The sequence below is a fragment of the Paroedura picta genome, chromosome 8 (assembly GCF_049243985.1).
Source record: "Paroedura picta isolate Pp20150507F chromosome 8, Ppicta_v3.0, whole genome shotgun sequence".
NCBI classification, from domain to species: domain Eukaryota; kingdom Metazoa; phylum Chordata; class Lepidosauria; order Squamata; family Gekkonidae; genus Paroedura; species Paroedura picta.
This window is the reverse complement of record NC_135376.1, coordinates 33,708,817-33,729,794: the sequence shown is the minus strand read 5'-3', so window position 1 is coordinate 33,729,794 and position 20,978 is coordinate 33,708,817. Positions and strand designations below refer to the sequence as shown.

The 20,978-nt window shown below is 40.6% G+C and overlaps 1 long non-coding RNA gene across 1 annotated transcript; it reads right to left on the bottom strand.

Moving 5' to 3' along the window:
* Nucleotides 1–2,437: 2,437 nt before the first annotated feature.
* LOC143843217 (uncharacterized) lies at nucleotides 2,438–9,976 on the bottom strand. Its single transcript, XR_013233501.1, has 3 exons — nucleotides 9,897–9,976; nucleotides 6,966–7,075; nucleotides 2,438–6,043 (listed from the first exon to the last, which is right to left on the bottom strand). It is a non-coding gene; the product is annotated as an uncharacterized LOC143843217 (long non-coding RNA).
* Between the last annotated feature and the right edge of the window lie 11,002 nt (nucleotides 9,977–20,978).

Sequence of the window (20,978 nt, the reverse complement as noted above, 5' to 3'; positions counted from 1 at the left end):
GCAATGGTAGTGTAAAGCTACCAAGGCCAGAACTTAGCAGGCAGATACAAAAAATTCATAGCAAGAGCATGGACTAGGAAGTTCTTCAAGGTTACACAAATCCTAGAACTGGGTGCATATCCTTCATTTTTGTTGGATCTTCTGCAGTGAATAAATGCCTGCCTAATTCAGAATGAAACTTCAAGTATTTCACTGTTACATCTTAGCCATTAGTCTTTCAAAGTTCAACCAGTATGAGCTTTACAATGGATATTATTTAATTTTACAAACTACTGTGAAATGCAAACTCTGTTAAAATCCTCATTTATTCTGTGGCTTCCTAGTTTTTAATAATGTTCTTGTTACAGATATTTTATCTGCATCAAGGTCAGCTATGCAACTTTTGCTTAAATTGCTTTAATTTGTTAGAATAAATTAAATAGCTACAATATAGTATTTTGCCTGTAATGTCAGACTTTTCCCCTACTTTCATTAAATTGATTAGTTATTTAATATGAAAGTAGAATAATATGATTGCACTGAATGTGTCAGGAGATGGATTTGATCTCTTTCTTCACCAGCGGGGCAGAGGAGCTCTACTTTTTGATAATATGTGCTGGCCAAAAGTTAGAGAAATTAAGTCTTCATTACTTAAGGAGTAATTGAGAGGGATAATAAGGGGTGTCCTTCAGAGAACTGAATGAGGTATAGCAGAGGCACTGATGTAGAAGAATCATTGTGGATCCTACATCTCCTATTATCTACCACTTTTACTTATAGATTTTTCAGGTTTTTATAATGCATCCAAATCCTGCAAGGTCTGTTTGACTATATATAATAGTAGGACAAAATAAATAAATGTTTATTCCATGGGAAACACTGCCACTTCCATAGCAACTTCAGTTGTCTTATAACAATTATCTGGCTCCAATCCAGGGATTACTGTATCATGAAATACACTGTGAAAAGACCTAAATTTGCTATCATTGCAATGTCCATTGACAGAGTTTTCCTCCAGGATGGAACAAAGGTCAAAAAGGCCCTGGCCTGGTTAAGGCCAGTCTCACCTCCTTTGGGCCGGGGAACCTAAGTAGGTTTTGGTCAGAAGGTTATTGACAGTGTATTCACTGTCATAATTGAAATCAATTTATATTTAGGACTTATTGAAATACCGCAAAATATCTTAAATGTTTTGGTACGGTTACAAAATTGCCTAAACATTCCATTGATCTCAGTTTGAAAAGAACAGTGTGAATTTTCCAAAAATCCACTAAATGGAGAAAACTTGTACTTGCACAAAATCTGCATATTTTCTGTCCAGAAGTCTGTGGTCAAGTTCCAGTTTTTGAATTGCTTCTAAAACTAATCCAGCTTTATGCCTGGCATCAATTCATTTTCTTGTGCAATGTTGCCCTTATGAAATTTGTTTCTAAAATGCTAGAATAAGTCATTTCTCATCCAAGAATTTGTTATCTGACACAAACAAAGGGAACATTTGTAATACTTTTAAAGATGCTAGGTGACCCTAAGTGAAGCACACAAATCTGTTCTCTCCAAAGAAATTTTACTCCATACTTCATGTAATAAAGATTCTGTGGTATCATGTTGATTCAAACTTTCAAAAACGTTTTTGAAAATAGAGAAATTCACAGGAAAATAATTGAGATCAGTTAGACTCCAATTTAAGTAAAGTGTATTATACGTGCAGTCTGAAGATCCATAATTATGGACAGAAGTTGTACTCAACAACATAATAGCTACTTTATGGAGATGCTTTCCATATATTTTTTTTTTAAATCCATTAAGAAGTTTTCTGCTTTAAAAATTCACAGGGGAATGGAGGCTACTGGGCAGGAAGTCTTTTGCTAGAGCAGGAGATTGGGCAGCCCTATCCAACAAGCGTTATGGCAGAGTGGAGATTCAAAGTGGTATCTCTCAGATTGGACCAGTGTTCTAATCAATAAACTTCACTGACAGTTTTCCCTAATGGAGCATATTTTTTCTGCCCTTCAAGTCTCAAAATAGCATAAGCCAGCTGCTGTTAATGGCTATTTAACGGGAGGGGCACATGCAGCTGGAATCCTCTCGGGTCTGATAGCTGATAGTTGCTTCTCTAGCCCAAAAATTAATTAACTGCATTATGATTCTAAGTATAGGTTACTTAGACACACTACAAGTCCTTAAGACTGGAGAGGTCCATTATATTAGGAAAAGATACTGCCATTCATACCAGGTTTTTGGACCAACACCACTGTCTCTTGGTGGCTTCACCATGGGGCACTGTTGGTGAGTTTTTATTCACTAGCCTGTATGACACAACTGGTGTCCAATAGGACAAAATTCCTTAGTGATCCAGATGCCGTGAAAGTGATTTGGATATGAAATAATCATGGAAAATTGTATTTTTTTAAGCAGAATGTTTATTTTATTTTCCAAAATTAAAGATGGTACAATACGAATAATCTACATCTTCAATACAGAAAAAAATAGGTTATGCTCTTCATTTGATACACTTAATTGACTTACATGGGATTGTCCCAAGTTCTTGGTTGAATTCAATCATTATTCCCATGTTTAAAAAGGGTGACCATAATGACCCTAATAATTTTAGACCTATTAGTTTATTATCAATTATAGGTAAGATTTATGCAAAACATCTCGAACGGCGCCTAACTGATTGGGCTCGCTCTCAAAGAATTATAGGTCCTGAACAGATTGGTTTCTTGCAGGGTAACTCTACTATAGATCATTGTTTAACTCTCTCATGCCTGGCCGAGAAATATACGTCCCAAAATGGTAAGAGGCTATACACAGCTTTTATAGATCTTAAAAGTGCCTTTGATAAGATAGATAGGGATATGCTCTGGAATAAATTGCGATCAATGGGTATGGAACTGAGACTTGTGCTTCTCATCCAAAAACTTTATGTGTCCACCTCCTGCCAAGTCCGGTATTCTTCAAAGGGAGACTTAACCTCTAAGATTTCAATGACCATTGGAGTTAAGCAAGGCTGTATTCTGGCCCCCTTGTTGTTCAATTTATTCATTAATGATTTAGCATTAAAACTGGAACCAATTAATGGTCATCCCCCAAAACTTGGTTCCCAGCATATTCCTTTGTTGTTGTATGCCGACGATACTACAATACTCTCATTTACAAGGGTTGGCTTACAACGATACTTATCCACCTTTTACCAATATTGCCAAGATAATAAGTTAGTAATTAACTATGGTAAAACAAAAATTTTGGTTTTCTCTAAGAGCTGGCATGCAATGACTTGGTCTATTGGAGGCACTTCAATAGAACAAGTCAAAACATTTAAGTATCTAGGTGTTACCTTCCAGTATAACCAGAAATGGAGCTCCCACTGCCAACGAGCTATCAATCTGGCCAAATCCTCATCTTCTTTGATAAAACAGTTCTTTTTCTCTGCGAAAGGTAACCAATTTATCCCTGCAGCAATTAAAATTTTTAATGCCAAAGTAATGTCCCAGCTCCTGTTTGGATGCCCCTTATGGGTTCCTGCCTTTAATAAATCTATTGAGGGTGTTCAATCTGCTTTCTATAGGCAAATTGCAGGGGTTCCCAACTGTGTCTCCTACCATGCCATTTGCGCAGAATTTGGCCAAATTAGGGTAGAGACAAGGGCCTGGATAGCTACTTTTAAATTTTGGGTCAGACTGTTTTTTAGAATAGAAACTGGCAGCCTTTTAACTTGTCTAAAAAGTGACCCTCTTAAATTTCAATGGTTCCAGGCTATTGAACAAAAATTAGTCTCCATTGGCACCGATCTGAACTCCCTACTACCTCTGGAAGAAAAATGTATCTTCCGGATTATTAAACAGAGAATTTTAGACCATGAGCAGCAGGAACTCATACCTACCCAGCCTCGAGTCTGCTCACCAGCATTCTTTGGCATCATTATGCAGAGAAATATTATGCCTACATATTTGCATCTCCTTGATGTCCCACCCCTGAGAAGAGCTTTTCTCCTGGCACGAATGAATGCTTTCCCCTCAAAGGTCTTAGAGGGAAGATTCCACCATATCCCATACCATGCGAGACTCTGTCCGTGTGGTTCTGGTTGCCCTGACTCTGTCTCACACATTTTGTTAGATTGCCCCTTATATGAGCAGTGTCAGGATGACAGCTTCGTTGCATTGCTGGGAAACAAGCCTTCTGTAAGTAAATCTATGACCTTGCAATTTCTGCTCTCTGACAAAGACCCAGAGATAACCATTTTAGTTGCCAGAGTTTTAACTAAGATGCTTTTATAATATGCTGCCTACCTTGTATTTTATCTCTTATAGTTTATTTAATCATTTTAAGATCTGTTTGGTCATGTAACCCCATTTTATTATTTTGTTGAAATTTTAAACCCTATTTTTATATGTCTTATACATTTTATGCCAATAAAAGGTTACTGACTGACTGACTGACTACACTTAATTCCCCATTTCAGTCCCCTTTTAGATTATTTTCTTAAGTAATTCGGATAAGGGCCCCATTGTTCTTGAAAGGCCTCTTCTGTTCTTCCATTGACTATTAGTGTCAGTTTGGCCATCTTGGCAAAATCAGCTAGTTTGTTCAACCAGTCTTCTATCGAAGGTAGTTCTTGCGTTTTCCATTTCTTGGCCAATTCTAGTCTTGCTACCGTCGTCGCGTAGAAGAATAAGCTTTGTGTGTGAGTTGGGAGGCACTGCGGAGGTATACTTAATAACATAGATTCAGCTTTCATAGGAAATCTAAGACCCCACATTTTCTGCATAATGGTGTGTATTTTTGCCCAGAACTTGTAAACCTTTTCACATTTCCACCACATATGAAAGAACCTAGTTTATCATCACATTTCCAGCATTTATTATCACAGTTTTTTAGCAATTTTGGCAATCACTTTTGGTGTCACATACCACCTGTAAAACATTTTATACCAATTTTCTTTAAGTATTTGACTATTAGTATACTTAGGTATTCTAGACCATACTAGTTCCCATTGTTCCATTGTCACATTTGTCTCAATATTTTGCATCCATTTAATCATACATGGCTTAACCTGTTCCATTTCCGTCTCATACCTTAATAGCAGTTTATATATTTGGTCCTGCAAGTGAGGCTTGTCTTGGATTACCAAGTTTTCAAATTCTGGTATTGGAGCCTCTAGATTTAACGGTTGCTGAAACTCTGCTTTGAATCTAGATAGTAATTGGTTATACTCAAACCATTGAATTTCTACTCCTTCTTTCTTTATTGTTTGCATATCCTTAAACTTGACGGGTTTTAATATTAAGTCTTTGTACTGGAGACATGTCAGCCTTTTCTGTTGAGCTTTACCAAAGTATGCTTCAATTGGCGATTTCAATATTGATGGTGCTGGAGATAGTCTTTTATTGTAGCGATCCCCAACCTGTGGGCAGCGGACCACACGTGGTCCTCTGACTAATTGTAGGTGGGCCCCGAAGGACGCCTTCTCCCCCCCCAGCCCTTTACCTCATCCACCCCAGCCCTTTACAACACAATTCATTGTTGTGGCGTGTCAGTATCCTATTTTGAAGGGATGTTTAAACATTACCATAGCGATCAGAGAGTGTTAGGGCAGTAGAGTAGAGTAGAGGTTGAGAGTAGAGGAGTAAATTACCCCCCCCCCCACCGGGCCTCAGTAAAAGGCATTGAGTGGTCCCCAGTGAGTGGTCCCTGGCGTTGAGTGGTCCCCGGTGATAAAAAGGTTGGGGACCACTGTTTTATTGTATCTTGACCATACGTTCAAAAGTCCACTAATCCAGGTGTTTGCTACTGCTTTTTGTTTTTGTTTTCCTGCTGGCCATAGTCTTTCATGAAACCTGTTACCCATGGTTTTTCTTTAAATTTCAGTTCTCTTGAATGCGGTTCCAGTCCACTACGTATGTAAGTGCTGCTGCATCTTTGTATAGTTTTAGATTAGGAACACCTTGACCTCCTCTCTCCTTCACGTCTTGAAGTATTTTAAAAGCAACTCTTGGCCTTTTTCCACTCCAGATACATCTATTGATCACTGATTGCCATTTTCTCAGCGTTTTCTCCTGGATCTCTATTGGTAACATTTGGAACAAAAAGTTAAATTTAGGCAACAAGTTCATCTTGACTGTGGCCATTCGAGCTGACCAGGACAGTTTCAAATCATTCATGGAAAATTGTATTCTGACACAGAAATTATATAGTCACGTTAAGTTTTTCAAAGAACAGACATCTATGTAACATTTTAATTCTGGTGAGCAAAATTCAGTGGGAAAAATAGTGGGGATAGTAAGCAAATTTAGGGAGAGGCTATTTGCTTTGGGGATATGGAAGGGTATAGTATAATCAGATCCTGGAAGCTAAGCACAGTCAGTCCTTAGATGGGTGACCACCAGGGAAGTCTTTGGAGAGGAAGGCAATCTAAAACTACCTCTGATAAATATCCCCTATCAGAAGTAAATATCTGCTTGGAGGGAATATCTGAAATCAGCAGGCACAGATTACCCAGCATTTTCTATAGGGAAAGCACAAGACTGAGGCCACATTATACATTAATATTAACCATAATCTATAAAATGTGTGTTTGTACTAGTAGCTGCACTTTACATAGTACAGAAAGATTCAACAGAAAATTCTCAAACAGTAAGATGGATTTGTCCAATTATGAAGCTGTTGAGAATGAGATTTCTCTTTACAATTATTTCTATAGTGTGAGAGGGGGCCAGCAGAAGACATATGTTGAACAAATGAATCTTTGAACATTACACTTCAGCTAAATTGTTTGTAAACTGCTGTGGCAGTAGAAGTCATTTTAAAAAATGTGTATGATTCTTTAATATATTCCAGCCTTATCTCATTTGACCAAATGGTTTGGAAGGCTAAGCTTTGCATATGTAGACTGTGATGGAAGAAAAAGCAAAATGTTGACTCCATTTGATAAGCCATATTTTTAAAAAAACACAATTCCTTCAAAAGAATCTGGCAGAATATCATACCTTAAAGCAGCCACGGTTAGTGCTGGTAGTCCATGTCTACTTTCATAGCAGGTAGGAATATTTGTCAGCATAGTTTAGCCGATCCATAGATTCCCATGTCCCCTTCAGACCTGAGAAGTAAATTAGAATAGCATTCTTATTTGATCTAAGAACAGGAAAATAAAATGGAGATGTCTATACATTTAAGCACATGTCAGATAATCAGACATGGGCAGAGGGGTTTAATTGAAGATACCATGGACTGAGAATATCAATCACCTGCCTGGAGTGGACAAGAAGCCAAAATTAAAGTGCTGGCCTTTCCTGATACACAGTGCAATTAAATATACAGTTGTTACATTTTAAACACATTCTGCTAGTCCCCCAATATGCCCAATGAGCCTTTGCCTCAGTTGATGTGCCAGACATCTATTGGAATATATGTGAGTGGTTACAAATCCAGAACCAAAAGGTCAGTAGGGATAGAAACAAACCAAACCATGAAGCAAAATTCATCACAAATTTTGCCCTATTGAGGTGTGTGTTCGTGACGGTTCCCAACTCATGGTGGTTTGTGGTAGTCCATGGACATAGCTTTCTGTTCCCCATGAAAGCCACACACACACACACACACAAAAGCTGAGCTGTATCTGAAAACTCTGTTAAAAGGGACTGCAGTCGCTTTCAGTGGAGTTTGCAGGGTCACAAACGAGCCTCACAGTTTGGTTTATTTTGGGATTTGGATTGTAGTTGGGACACCAGCCACCAACTACCATGAAACATATTTTCCCAGTTCATGCCAATCCCTAGTGTTCAGTCCTATGTTATAGAGGTTACCAATCCAGCAGGGAAAGGATGCATGGAAGTTTCTTCCTATGCACTCTTTAGGATCCAGTAACAGACATGAAATTTAATAGATGCCTGCAGTGGGGTACAAATGACAGAAATAAGGTAGACTAGATTTTTAAATTATTTATTATTTGGATTTATCTGACCGCTCCTCCTTGGGAGCTGGCTCAGGGCAGTTAACAGCATGATATTTAAATACATATAGACATTATGAAACCATTCACAATCATAATTAAAATCACTTAAACCATTTAAAATACTTCCCTTGATTCCATTGCCACATCAGTATTGAGGCTGTTGCCTGTCGATGTTTCCAAGGGGAGGGCTCATCACAGAAAGGGGCCAGTTCATGATGTTCCTGGTTATTGGCCGCAGCCAAATGCCTGGTGGAAGAACTCCATCTTGCTGGCCATTCAGAACTGAACCAACTGTTGAAGGGTCCACAGATTTTCCGGGAGCTCATTCCACCAGGTGGGGACAAGGACCGAGAAGGCCCTGCTCCTGGTTGAGGCCAAATGTACACCTTGGAGACCAGGGATCACCAACCTGTTTGTGTTGAACAAATGTAATGTCCTTTGGGGGGTATAGTCAATGAGGGAGTCCCTCAAGTACATGGGGCCTAGACTGCAGATAGCCTTAAAGGTTAAAACCAGAACCTTTAACATGATCCAGAATGCAACCAGGTGCCAATGCAGCTGCTTAGGGACAGGCCTGATGTGGACTCTCCATAGAGATCTCATGAGAACCTGAGCAGCTATATTTTGGACTAGTTGCAGTTTCTGGATCAGGGACAAGGGCAGGCCCACATAGAATGAGTTACAGTAATCTAGACTGGAGGTGACTGCTCATGGATCGCTGTGGCTAGGTGTTCGGGGAGACATAGGGCACAAGTAATTTTGGTTGGTGTAGATGGTAAAACTGATGGCACACAGTTGAGTCTCCATAGACAGGGAGGCATCATATATCACACCCAAGTTCCTAGTAGACTGTGCAGCCATAAGCTGTACCACGTCCAGGCTGGGCAAGTGTTTCTTCTTTCAGCCCTTTCCTTCCCAACAACAGGACCTCTATCTTTGAGGGGTTGAATTTCGGGCATCTCTTATTAGTTGCATGTAGGATCTTTTCACATTTGTTTATTTGCTACTGTTAATATTAATAGCATGATTATTTTTAGCCCATCCAATCAGAGTGTCATATGTTATTATGGTAAATATATATATGGTATATGTGTTGGTGTGTGAGATAATCTTGCACTATTACTACTAACTAGTAATTAAGCCCGCTGTATGCCGAATACAGCGGGCGCTAGAAACTGACCTTGGGGACCGCCGTCAGTCTGCTGGGGACCGGCTCGGGCTGCGGCCGGGCCGCGGCCGCGGGCCGCGCCCACGAGCCGCGCCCGGGCCGCGCCCGCGAGCCGCGCCCGGGCCGCGCCCGGGCCGCGCCCGCGAGCCGCGCCCGGGCCGCGCCCGCGAGCCGCGCCCGCGCGCCGCGCCCGGGCCGCGCCCGCGAGCCGCGCCCGCGCGCCGCGCCCGGGCCGCGCCCGCGAGCCGCGCCCGGGCCGCGCCCGCGAGCCGCGCCCGGGCCGCGCCCGCGAGCCGCGCCCGCACATCGGGCCGCTTGCTGGCAGGGCCGCTGGTGGACTGTTTCTTCCTGGAACCTAGTTGGCCGGGAGCGGCTGCGAGGACGGCGGAGACCATTGTAAGTTGGGGGCGAGGGGGTGGTGCGCGGGGGCTGCGGCCTGCGTGGGTTCCCTCGGGCGTCAGGCCAGGAGCAACTGCAAGCCGCGCTGCGCGCGGCTCGCAGTTGCTGGGGCTGGGAATCAGAGGGAGCAATCGGCAGGCGCTTCGTGCCTGCCGATTGTTCCCTCCGATTGTCTGTCATGAGGAAGGGTCCAATCCGGACCCTTCCTCATCCCGGACACATCCCGCCCCAGAACGCCTTACTCTTTTATTTAGTCCGTGGCGCCCGTGGCGCCACGGGCGGTGTTCAGATAATGCATTAGTCTGATTAGTATTAAAATGCTGGCACAAATCCATCCCTCATGTTTGCATATTTTGTTAGCTTCTTGCGGTGACAATTCCTGAAGCCTTGCAAACTTACCTGTTTGTACGTGTTTAGTTTCCCATCATTATTCAGCACTTCTGCCTCAAAAGAATGGGAGAATGTTCCATTATTACTATGGCTTACCTTTGAAAAAACAAGCAAGTTTTTTAATATATATAACAACATTGTAAAAGGAAGCTTTTCATTTGTATTTGCCTCTCATTTTGCATTTGGGGCATGCACATTTCTAGAACTTGTTTATGTTTCCATGCAAATATGTTGCCTATATCTGTCTCACTTGATTTAGAATAGAGTAAGTGGCCTCAATTCTTTTTTGAAGGATATGGTCATGGTCTTTGCTCCCAGTTTTCAAGTGGATTTTCAGACATTTCAGACTACTACATTCTGCTCTCAAACAAGGGGGTGAAGGTCCTTCAAAAAGTGCAGGTAACAGGTTTTTTTGTTTTTCCTTTGGTCATTTATTGTGCCTTTAGGACTTAAGTCTCCTTGGTGTGGAATGTCAGAGCTCCAGAGCGCATTTTATTGGATACTAAAATTACATTATTATCCATACGTAGAATGAAACTGACACACGAACCCAGCACAGATTACTTCTTCACTAAATATAACTTAGAAAATATTGGCTAAAGTATATCTGGCAACTAGGCTGTAGAAAAAGAGATTTGTCGATTGATCTACCCACTGCCAAGACTAGATATATAAATGGGGAACATTTCTATATCAAGATAATATTCTGCTTGATAACATGAACTTTTGTGTAAATCAACAACTTTCCCTGGCCTTTGATTCCAGGCCGGTATGTAACTAATTTCAGAAACTTGGACTTTGAAATTTAGTATGTGAATCAATCAATTCTTTATCCAGGAGATACTAAAGACACACATGAGAGCTCTTTGTTATCCATTGTGGCCACATCCATATTTAACCACTCAAGAAATGCTTGTTTAGACTTTTTCTTCTTTGTCCTAGTTATATTTATCTGCAATCCTGTTGGTGTTAGTCCAATAATAGCACAGGAGACAAAACATATGTGGGAAATTGTTGCTTGTGAAGTCATTACAAATATAATAGCCTTTCCGCATTTGCGTGTTCATACCCTAATTTCCCAGGCAGAAAATCGCTGCATGCTTTCCACATTGAGTCCAACAGAGGCAGCCACCCATCATGCCTTTCTCCCTTCCCTTTTTTTAAAATGTGTTTTTTCTTGCAAATGGTGCCTGCTTGCACCTTTGTTTTTCTTGTGCTCCTTAATCCCACCATTCTGCACCCTTAATCATATCCCCCTCTTGCCAAAAGTGTCCTGAATGTAATTTTTTGACAAAAATTATAACATTTTAATAAGTTATAACATTATAACACTGCTGTGTTAGACAGCAAGACTACTTTTTTAAAACTTAGAAACAATGTTGTAACGTGATTGCCTCCTTTAAAAAAAAAGGCAGATTTTTCAGAATGGAGGGAGGGAGGATAGTGATGAGGAAAGGGGTATTCCCAAACAGCTCAAAATGGTGGGTGCAGGAATAAAACCGATTGTACACATTTCTGCATTTGGCAGCCCTGGATGAATACTGGGGCATGACCCTGCTTTAAAAAAATTAAAACCAGTCACGTCAAGTTTATTCATATTTGCACAGACAAGAAAACAGATAAAACCTTAAAACTTTTAAATTACAACCATCTTTTGGGGGATTCCTTTCCTGCAGGGCAAATGAAGGGGCAATTTGGGTATCTTCCAGAAGAGGCAAATTTCAGTGTTGGAATGGACAAAAAAAAATGATCATTTAAAAATGCAAATCCGAATGATATCCTTAGTGTGGAAACAGTCCTGGCCTCATCGAATAAAACAACCTGATATGATTTTATTTCTCCATCCTAAACATTTCTACCTACAAGTAGTGGGACATTCTTTAAAAATAAATATAACTTGGGCCCTGATACATAGCATAAGGTCTGTTGAATTTAGAGGACTTTTTTCTCTATGTGTTTACATTGGCTATCAAAGTATCTTCATTAGCATGTTACTTTTGTTTGTATTTAAGAGGAAAACAGGATAACTTATCAATCTACTGACTAAAGAATTCTATAAAGTATCTATCTAATAGTCAAGGGTGGGACCATTTTAGGGCTGCTGACTCAGGACTGTGAAATTCCTGGATATTTTAGGGGTGGAGCCTACATATTTCTTCTTCTGTCAGATGTTTTGTTGGTTGGACAGTTTCTGCTTCTTTGAACTGTGCATATATTTTAAGAAGGATCCTGCAGTAACTATGATCAATATTTAAAGGGATTACACTCCAGGGGAAAGACTCCTCTGATTGTCCTTTTCAGGGATCTTAGAGCTTGAACTGGGATCTTTATAGCTCAAGAAGATGGGGTGTGGGAGCATAGTGACCAGGAGCTCCATTTTTAATGTTTACACTAAATAGCAGCCACATAGAATCACTAATTTGATTGGGAAAGCAGTGTTGGAGTGGATACATTTTCTCACCCATCAAAATCACCTCTCATTTTCTATTAGTTTCAGGGTGTTGAGGCAGGTGGATACAGCTTTGAAATTAAATGAAAATGTATGAGATTGTCATCACAGATTTCTCCTGTGACAGCTAGGAAAACCTTGAAGCTAACCTACTGAACTAACTAGGACTGTGTACTCAGAGCTCAAATCCCTCTCCAGGCACAAAAGGGAAAATGGCTATGCAATGTGAGATTAGCAGGTAGTATGAAGCCAAACCAGGTATAAATATTAGGGTCTTGGCCTTCTGTTCTTCCCTGATAAATTTTGATAGAGTCCAGAGGAAAGGAAATTATTTTAATGAATAATAATACCTGAACACAATAGAATTCTTTTCTTGCTGCACTTCAGACACAATCTATACTTTCACCATTTGAACTGAAGAGCTCAGAGTTGGTAAACACTCACTTTAGGTCTTAACTTGAATACTGTGCTCATATTATGGTTGCCAACCTTCAGTTGGGACCCAGAGATCACCCAGAATTACAGCTAATCTCCGGATTACAGAAAAGGGTGGCACCTCTATAGCTGCATCCTTCTTCCCTTTCCTTCCTAGTTGCCAGCCAACCAACCTTTACCTCCTTCATCTTTGTCTTTTTCCCTCCCCATGACAGCCTGCATCTAGGAAAACTATCACCCACTCTCATGGTGTCAGCGGTTGAGCTTGGACCAGTTGTATCTTCGACCAGTTGTATGGTAAGCTGTTTTGAGACTTATTTGAGTAGTGGAAAGTAGGTTACAAAACCCAAGTATTCTTTCTTTTATCTCCTTCCTTATGCTATTGACTCTCCCCTTCCTCTTTGTGACTCCTTTATGCTCACCTTTCACCTCTCCCACCCATCAATCAATCTGCCTCCATCCTCAGATATATTTATTATATTTACTTCTTTCATGGTCCACCTTTGTGCACAATGAGGATGCAAAGCATCTCACATCATCTCCACCTCCTCTATTTTATTTTCACAATAACCATGTGAGGGAGGTTAGGATTAGAGATCCTGACTGGCCCAATGTCACTCACAGAGCTTCCATAATGAAGTATAGCTTTAAACATGGGTTTTTCAGGTCCTAGACTAAAACTCTACTATATTACATTGGCTTTTGTTGCAAGTAGGTAGACCCCGGTAAATCATGGTAAATCATGGTAAATCATGTTGTATGTCTCTCAATGGCCCAAACAGCCCTGGAAAGGGCCCTCCAGCCTGCCTTTAGTGACACAAACTAATACTCCCACTGAACTCAAGGTTGCCTAGCAATGACCATACAGGACACTTTCCCCCCTTAAAACAACAGGTGCTGTTTCTATTATTTGAGAGGGAATTAACCCTCTAGTGCTGCCTTTTTCAATGTTCTTACTGTTGAGAAACCCCAGAAGTGATGTGATCATGAAGAATATGGCTGGGAAGCATAGCTATGTGCATGGGACCTCATCTGGGACCCCTCCTCTTCCCACTCCCTATAGACCCATAACTGGCTCTTTTTTGGGGAGGTGAGGGCAGGTCAGCATGACCATTTATGTTCATTTCACCTGATAAATGTTTAACACATTTTTAAAAATATAAAGAAAATTGACTCCTGATTCAGAAAACCCTTCCATCGAGAAAATCCGGGGGTTCACAAAACCCTGGTTGATAAAGCCTGCTCTAGTTTTTTTTTTTTTTTTAAGATTCCAAATTTTTCTGCTAATCTGGGGATTTTTCAGGTTTGTATAAAGTTAATATTTAGTCTTCAGATTAAACTATACATCAGTTTTGCCATGCTGACAAATAGATTTATTTATAATTCTGAAAAGTTCAGGAAAATCTTCCCATGTACACACATTTCACCCTATAAATCTCACCAATCATCTATTGCTCTGGTTTATATTTCCAAATCCCAAGCACTAATTACTTAGCAGTTAGATAGATGGTCAAAAGTATTCAAAAGAAAGCCTTCAGATGAATAACTAGTCTGGATTACTGAGGTTTATGTCCTTGATGCTGGACTGTAATATGAACCAAAGGAACACAGGTCAGCTTAACTTTGATAAATTACATACCCTGGACAGTAGTTGTAAATCTGGAAGTCTTTCTGCAACTTTTGCTGCTGTGTTGGCAGTTATAGAGTGTACAGAAAGCCCTTTTAAAACTCACCTTCAGATGCCTGAAGGATTCATGATGCTCCAAGGACCAACGGAAAGCTATAGAATGTTTCAGCAAACCCTATAGTCCAGCTGGCACAACAATTCTGACAACCTTTATAGGATTAAGAATGTTAGGGTTGACATCTGTAAGGAATAGTAGAGCTCCATTATGATTGAATTAAGACAATACATTCATTTGATAGCATCTGCTTGCTTTCCTAAGGGCTATTTAGGCTGCAGTTCTTAAAATATATTCCTGGGAATAAGTCCCACTGAATAAAATGAGATTCACTTTTGAATGTATGTTATTTAAAAGATAAATATAGTTCAGTACATATTTACATACGAATATGCACAATAATGAAGTCTTAAGAACACATTCCTGGGAATAAGTAGGATTCTGAGTAGGATCTGAGTAGATTCTGAGTAGACCAGCTTAGAATACTGTAGTTACAACATGCAAAAGCCACTTACATATTTAGTCGTTCTGGCCTTGTAAAACAATAGTTATTTGGATATAATATCCTACAAGCTTATTGAAATAAAAGTGTCCTTAAATGATCCACATTATCTGACAGATGAAAATACTTTAATAGTTATCAACAGTAAAAACAGGCTGCAAACTCAAATTCACTTACAGTATCCACCCATGTTTATGTAACTGTTCAAACAGAATCTTGAACAATGTGAGCAAGTAGTCTTGTCTGAGATCTGAAGCCATCATGCTTTGAAAGGAAAGTATAAGTATTCACATGGAAGAGCCAGCATTGTTGCTATCTCATCTTTGCCACCATATTGCCTTTATTTTCTTTCAGTTATCTTGCTTTATCCTTCCATTATCAATTGAGCTACAAATGCAGAGCTCTGGCTGGATCATTGCCAGTATCCCTTAATACAGTCACTAGGAGGTCCTTTTGCTATGAGGTAACCTTGCTTGAACAGATTGTGTTCTAAGACCAAAATACAAAAAGCACTTTTATAAATGCTACATAGCTGATACCTGACATATCAGTGCTGGTCTTTTCCATATGGTTAAAAAAATGAAAGTTATCACACTGGCAGAGATTTTATTGCTCACATTTTAGTGTTTCTAATAAAACACTGAAGTTAAAAGCCACCTTGGGTGTTGCCACATGCAGCTGTGATAGTTCTTGATTGAACACAGAAGCAGCATTTTTCTAAGGACTCATCTGCCAGCAAGCAGTTTCTGTATGCTGTGAGATGGGAGGGAATATGGCTGGGAAAGAATCCGCACGGCAGGAGAAGAGATGGAGAGGAAAGCAGCAGGAGAGGAAGTGGGAGAGAAATATTTATTATAAAAATATATCTATGCAAAGTGTCCATAAAACGATGGTAGGAAAATATTAGGTTGCTCCATTGGATTGCTCAGGCTTTGGCCTGATTGCTATTATGGCTGATTGGGCATATCTGCAAAATTGTAGTGTCCAAAATAACTGCTCCATTCAACAGTAATGGCTTTGAACATTAGCCTTTAGAATGCTGACTCTATTATTATTCTTCAGAATTTTTTTAAAAAGACGTTGGGAACCATTTTAGCAGTGAGTTCAAAGTCTATCCCAACCTGTCAGCTTGCTGATGAATATATGTTTAATATTAATCACCTGTTTAGTGCTGCCTGTACAAATCAGTTCATCAGAACTAAACACCTGCTGAGTAGTAATTTAGGAAAGAGCAAATGAGCTTGTGAAGAACTGAGCTGTTGCCAACTGTCACTTCCCAAATCATTAGACTTTTGAATTATTTTTTAAGTCTTGAAAAAATAGGTTTTATTTCTGTTATGACCTTTGGTAAGAAACACAAAGAAATAAAACAGTCCACAGATTACTGAGCCTGGATGGTACTAAGATTATCAGGCAAATTGATCTAGGAGACATAATTATCCCATGTTCTCATAACTGAAACCAGAAACAGGTCTTTTTTTAAATTATTTGCATCCAACATTATTTCCCTTCACCAGAATACAATAATATGAGCATATACTAACATTTCAAATGGCATCATAGCCTTATATGCTTCCCTCCCCCATATTGCTGCTCAAATTCCAATTTAGTGTGACTTTGTCCAGTTCTGATTTTATGTAATTTGAAAAAAAAGAGGGATGGTGTGCCATCAGTAGACCTTTCAGTATATTACAAAAACAAGAATCACATTTCACTGTATTTTTCAATGTATTTTTTCTCATGATGATGAAATAATGTTTTACTACAACACATGAGGTATGGCTCCATGTACCTATGTACACAGAGGGTTCCTCTAATGATGTTTTGCAGCTGTTATGATAGTAGTTTGCATTTGGGAAACAGTGGCCATTTCCACACAGAGGGGTAAAACATGAGTGACATCCTGCTTACAAATGTGGGATGGTAAATCTCATGTTCGCAGCCATTCTCACAGGGAGACCCCTCTTGCATTTTCCCTCTGCCCTGTTGTAGCTTTTTGCCTCCTGACAAAACTGCAAGGGAAAACAAGGCAACCTCTCCTCTCCTTGGTTTGTCAATCACAGCACAGCAGTTGTCTCATGGACTGATACCTTCTCCCCCCCCCCAGCCCTGAAATTAATTCATTTTTTTTAAAAGACACTTACACATTGCTGTGCAGTAATGCCACAACACAGATATTTTAAATAGAAATCAACACTGCCCCTTTGCTATGGAGAAATGCCAGAATGCTACAGCATTCCCCCACCTTTTGGGAATTCATGTTCTTTTACAGTTTATTTCTGTCTGGGTGGATTTCTGAGACCCTGAACATGATAAAAGGAGCCCCAAAAGACATTTTATGCCAAAGGCTGGCTTTAAAACAAGGTTCTCAAACACCCTACATGATTGGGAGAAGGCAGCCAGATCACCCCCCTCTTTCCCACCTCATTTCCTACCTCCAGAGAATGCAAAAGGGATGGTTTTTGCCTGTCCCAATTGTTAGAAGGCTGGGCTGGTAACTGAAGCCCAAAAAGACATTTAATGTTAATGGTTGGCTTTAAAACAAGGTGCCCAGACCCCTGTATCATCAGGAGATGGCAGCCTATTCACCAGCCTTTTCCCCAGCACATTCCCCACCTCCAGAAAACAAAAAAGGAGTTGTGTTTGCCTACCGCATCCCAAAACAAACAAACAAACAAAAAAACATGGACACCTTAAAGGTTTTATTCCACCTTTGTCGATGTAGGTTTGCACTCACACTGCAACATGGACTGTGCCATTTTTTAAAAAAATTACTTGGAGCAGGAAATAAAGAGGGGAGGGTGGGTATGAGAGCAGGACAAAGTGGGCCAGACTATCATGTGTTTCCCCATTTATACAGTCTTATCCCAGGTTGCTTACTGGTTGCTCACTGGTGGTTCATGCAATATAGGGTGGTAAATCCAGTTTTCTGGATTCCCAAAATTGTGAGTTAGAAATGGCCAAATCACAACCTGGCTAGTGGACAGCCTTGGGATGATGGCAACATCATATGGAGGGGGACTCTATATGCTGCCAAAATGCATAGGCTAACCAGGAAAATTTCCCTCATGCAGAATTGGTCAGTATGTTCAACAAAGTAAATCCACCAACAGTCACATATCTGATGTAATTTTTCAGTAGCGTGTTTAGAACTACAGCCCAAGAGCTGTCACAGGTTTACACCAGATATACACAGATAAAAGCTAGATTGCATTCCAAAAGGTTTATAATCTGAGTTGAACATTTCACATCCACATAATCCCTGTTAAATCTGGTCAGCATGGCTGGGAGTTGCTACCTTATTTTTGCAATCTGACTACATAATTTCATATTTTCATATACAGAAAACAGGAGATGTCATAACCTGCCCTGGCCCTGCCTTTCTCCCCAACACCAAGAAACACTTTCCCCTTTTATCTCCCTTTCTTTTGGTACCATTGTTGTTGTGGTTTTACAAAAACCCTCATTTACTTAACCTTGCTAGGTATTTCTTTTTTATTTCCCCAGAGTTAGAATTAAGGAAGACAGACTATTCTCATAAATATCTTAAACTTTAAAATATACATATTGAGTCAACTTGGTGAATTAAGTTAGTGCTTTGCTGAACAGATGAGGAATTAATATCTGTAGAGCAAGTTTCTTAATTAACAAATCATGATGAGACTACGCACATTAAGTCCAAAAACCCTGGTCTAGAGATTTAATGCACAGAAGACATGCAGCGATATATTAAAAGATCTTGTTAATGCTCTGGGTTTGTAATGGGAGGAAAGGCCTTTCTCTCTAGAGAAGCTTGTTTTAAAATAGCTTTCTTCCATGAGTAATTTCCATGGAGGAGCCCTATGGCAAAATGCTGAATCAAGAGCAGGGGGATGGATGGAAAACAGAAATAATGTTTTAGAGGCTGTCTGCCAAAATTTTCTGCATAACCCTATACAGTCTTCTGGGCATTTTAGGAAGAGATTGCATCATATAACACCCCTATTTCTATATGTTTTACACTTGTTTTATGCCAATAAAATTTGATTGACTGACTGACATCATCTAACGCAATACATTGGGCTGTGGGATACAAGGAAGAAGTTTATGAAAGAAGATGACAAGCTACCCTCATCAGAACTGACAATCTTTTCTTTTTTAAAAAACATATTTTGACCATCAGCCTCGCAGTGCCATCTTGAAGGAAGCTGCTCAAAGGATCTGAGGGCAAATGAATGTCTTCTACAACAACTCACAGCAGAAGCATTAATGTGGTGCTCTGCAAAATCATAACAAGCAAACCACCATGAAGCTTAATGTGCATGCCATAAAGATGGGGGAACAGACTTTCAAATCAAGACTTTTAATTGAAAAGGCACTGAAATGCAATCAAAGGCTGTTTATATGCTCTAAGATGCCTTCAAGTCGTGTGTGTGCACGAGCATGTGTTTAATAAAACATAGATGCCAATGCCTGATATAGATTTCCAGTTTTCTCTAATCAAATTAATCTGAGCTCTTACAGGTTAGGTGGAATTCATTTCACACAGCAGCTGGAATAAAAAGGCCATTTCAGCAAGTTAAGTCTAAAAGAAGTTTATTAGCTTGGAACTGCTATCGAAATGCTTTAGAAATGCAGATTTGATGCTGCACGATGAGGAAAGACTTTCAAGAGCAGATTATTGCTTTATATGAACAACCCATATGTTGAATCTCTCATCGTACTCCGGATCAGTGCCTCAAAAGAAAGTGAGTGCAAAGAACCCAGTTGATTGAAATGTAAACTGGAAATGGAAGATATGAAAATGTAGAGCTAGGTTGCTGGAAATTATACCAGAGTCCAGTAGCACCTTTAAGACCAACAAAGATTTATTCAAGGCGTGAGCTTTCGAGTGCAAGCACCCTTCATCAGACTATCGAAAGTTCACGCCTTAAATAAATCTTTGTTGGTCTTAAAGGTGCTACTGGGCTCTGATTTTATTGTGCTACTTCAGACCAACATGGCTACTCATTTGAATCTATCCTTGCTGGAAATGGTTATTGAGAGCAACAGGAGAGACATGTGGCAATGTCAGCCTTATATGTTAAGAGAAATCTGATGAAATATTTTATTCTAGACCTAAGACAATGGGTTGATATTATTATATTCCTTATCTCTTAACATTTTTAAAATTCTAGAATTCTTTTCATCTCATACAAAATTTCTGAACTATGAGAGTATTTTTTTTTATTGCAGTTTGTAAATCCTGGTTAGAATACAGAAAAAGCCCCCCCCCCTTGCTGTTTTCTACTGAATGTTATTCTCAGATGCTGACATGGACTGTGATGCTACTCTTTGTGTTAAATTTGTTCTGCCAGATACAGTTGCCTCCTGCATGTGGCATTGTTTCTTTGGTTGATTAAAACACCCTCCCTTCTATAAATAGGTATGCTGTGGTAGTGATGGCTTCTTTGTTCCTTTAAAAGGATAAAACATATGATTTCTATTGTCACAATGCTGGGCAAGAGTCATACAGTAGTCTAGGGCAGTGGTCCCCAACCTGCGGGCCGCGGCCCGGTGCCGGGCCGCAAAGGCCATGGCACCGGGCCGCGGCTCCCTCTCCCCGCCCCGCCCCCGCAGTAAAAAACTTCCCAGGCCGCAAGCTTGCGGCCCGGGAAGCTTCTTACTGCGGGAGGCGGGGAGAGGGAATCAGGGCCGGGCCGCGCCTGTGCGGGCCACGCCCGCTCGGCCCGATCCGCGGGCGCGGCCCGATCCGTGGGCGCGGCCCGGGCGCGGCTCGCGGGCGCGGCTCGGGTGCGGCCCGATCCGCGGGCGCGGCGTGGGCGCGGCCCGCGGGCGCGGCCCGATCCGCGGGCGTGGCCCGCACGGGCGCGGTCCGCGGGGGCGCGGCCCGATGCCCTGCCGGTCCCCAGCCTCGGAAAGGTTGGGGACCACTGGTCTAGGGAACACTGGGTCTTCTCCCCCCAAATTAACACCCATAACAAAGTACAAGAAGATCTGACAAATTGTTGTTCAGTGTTCGGCCTGAATCTGGGACCTTCTAC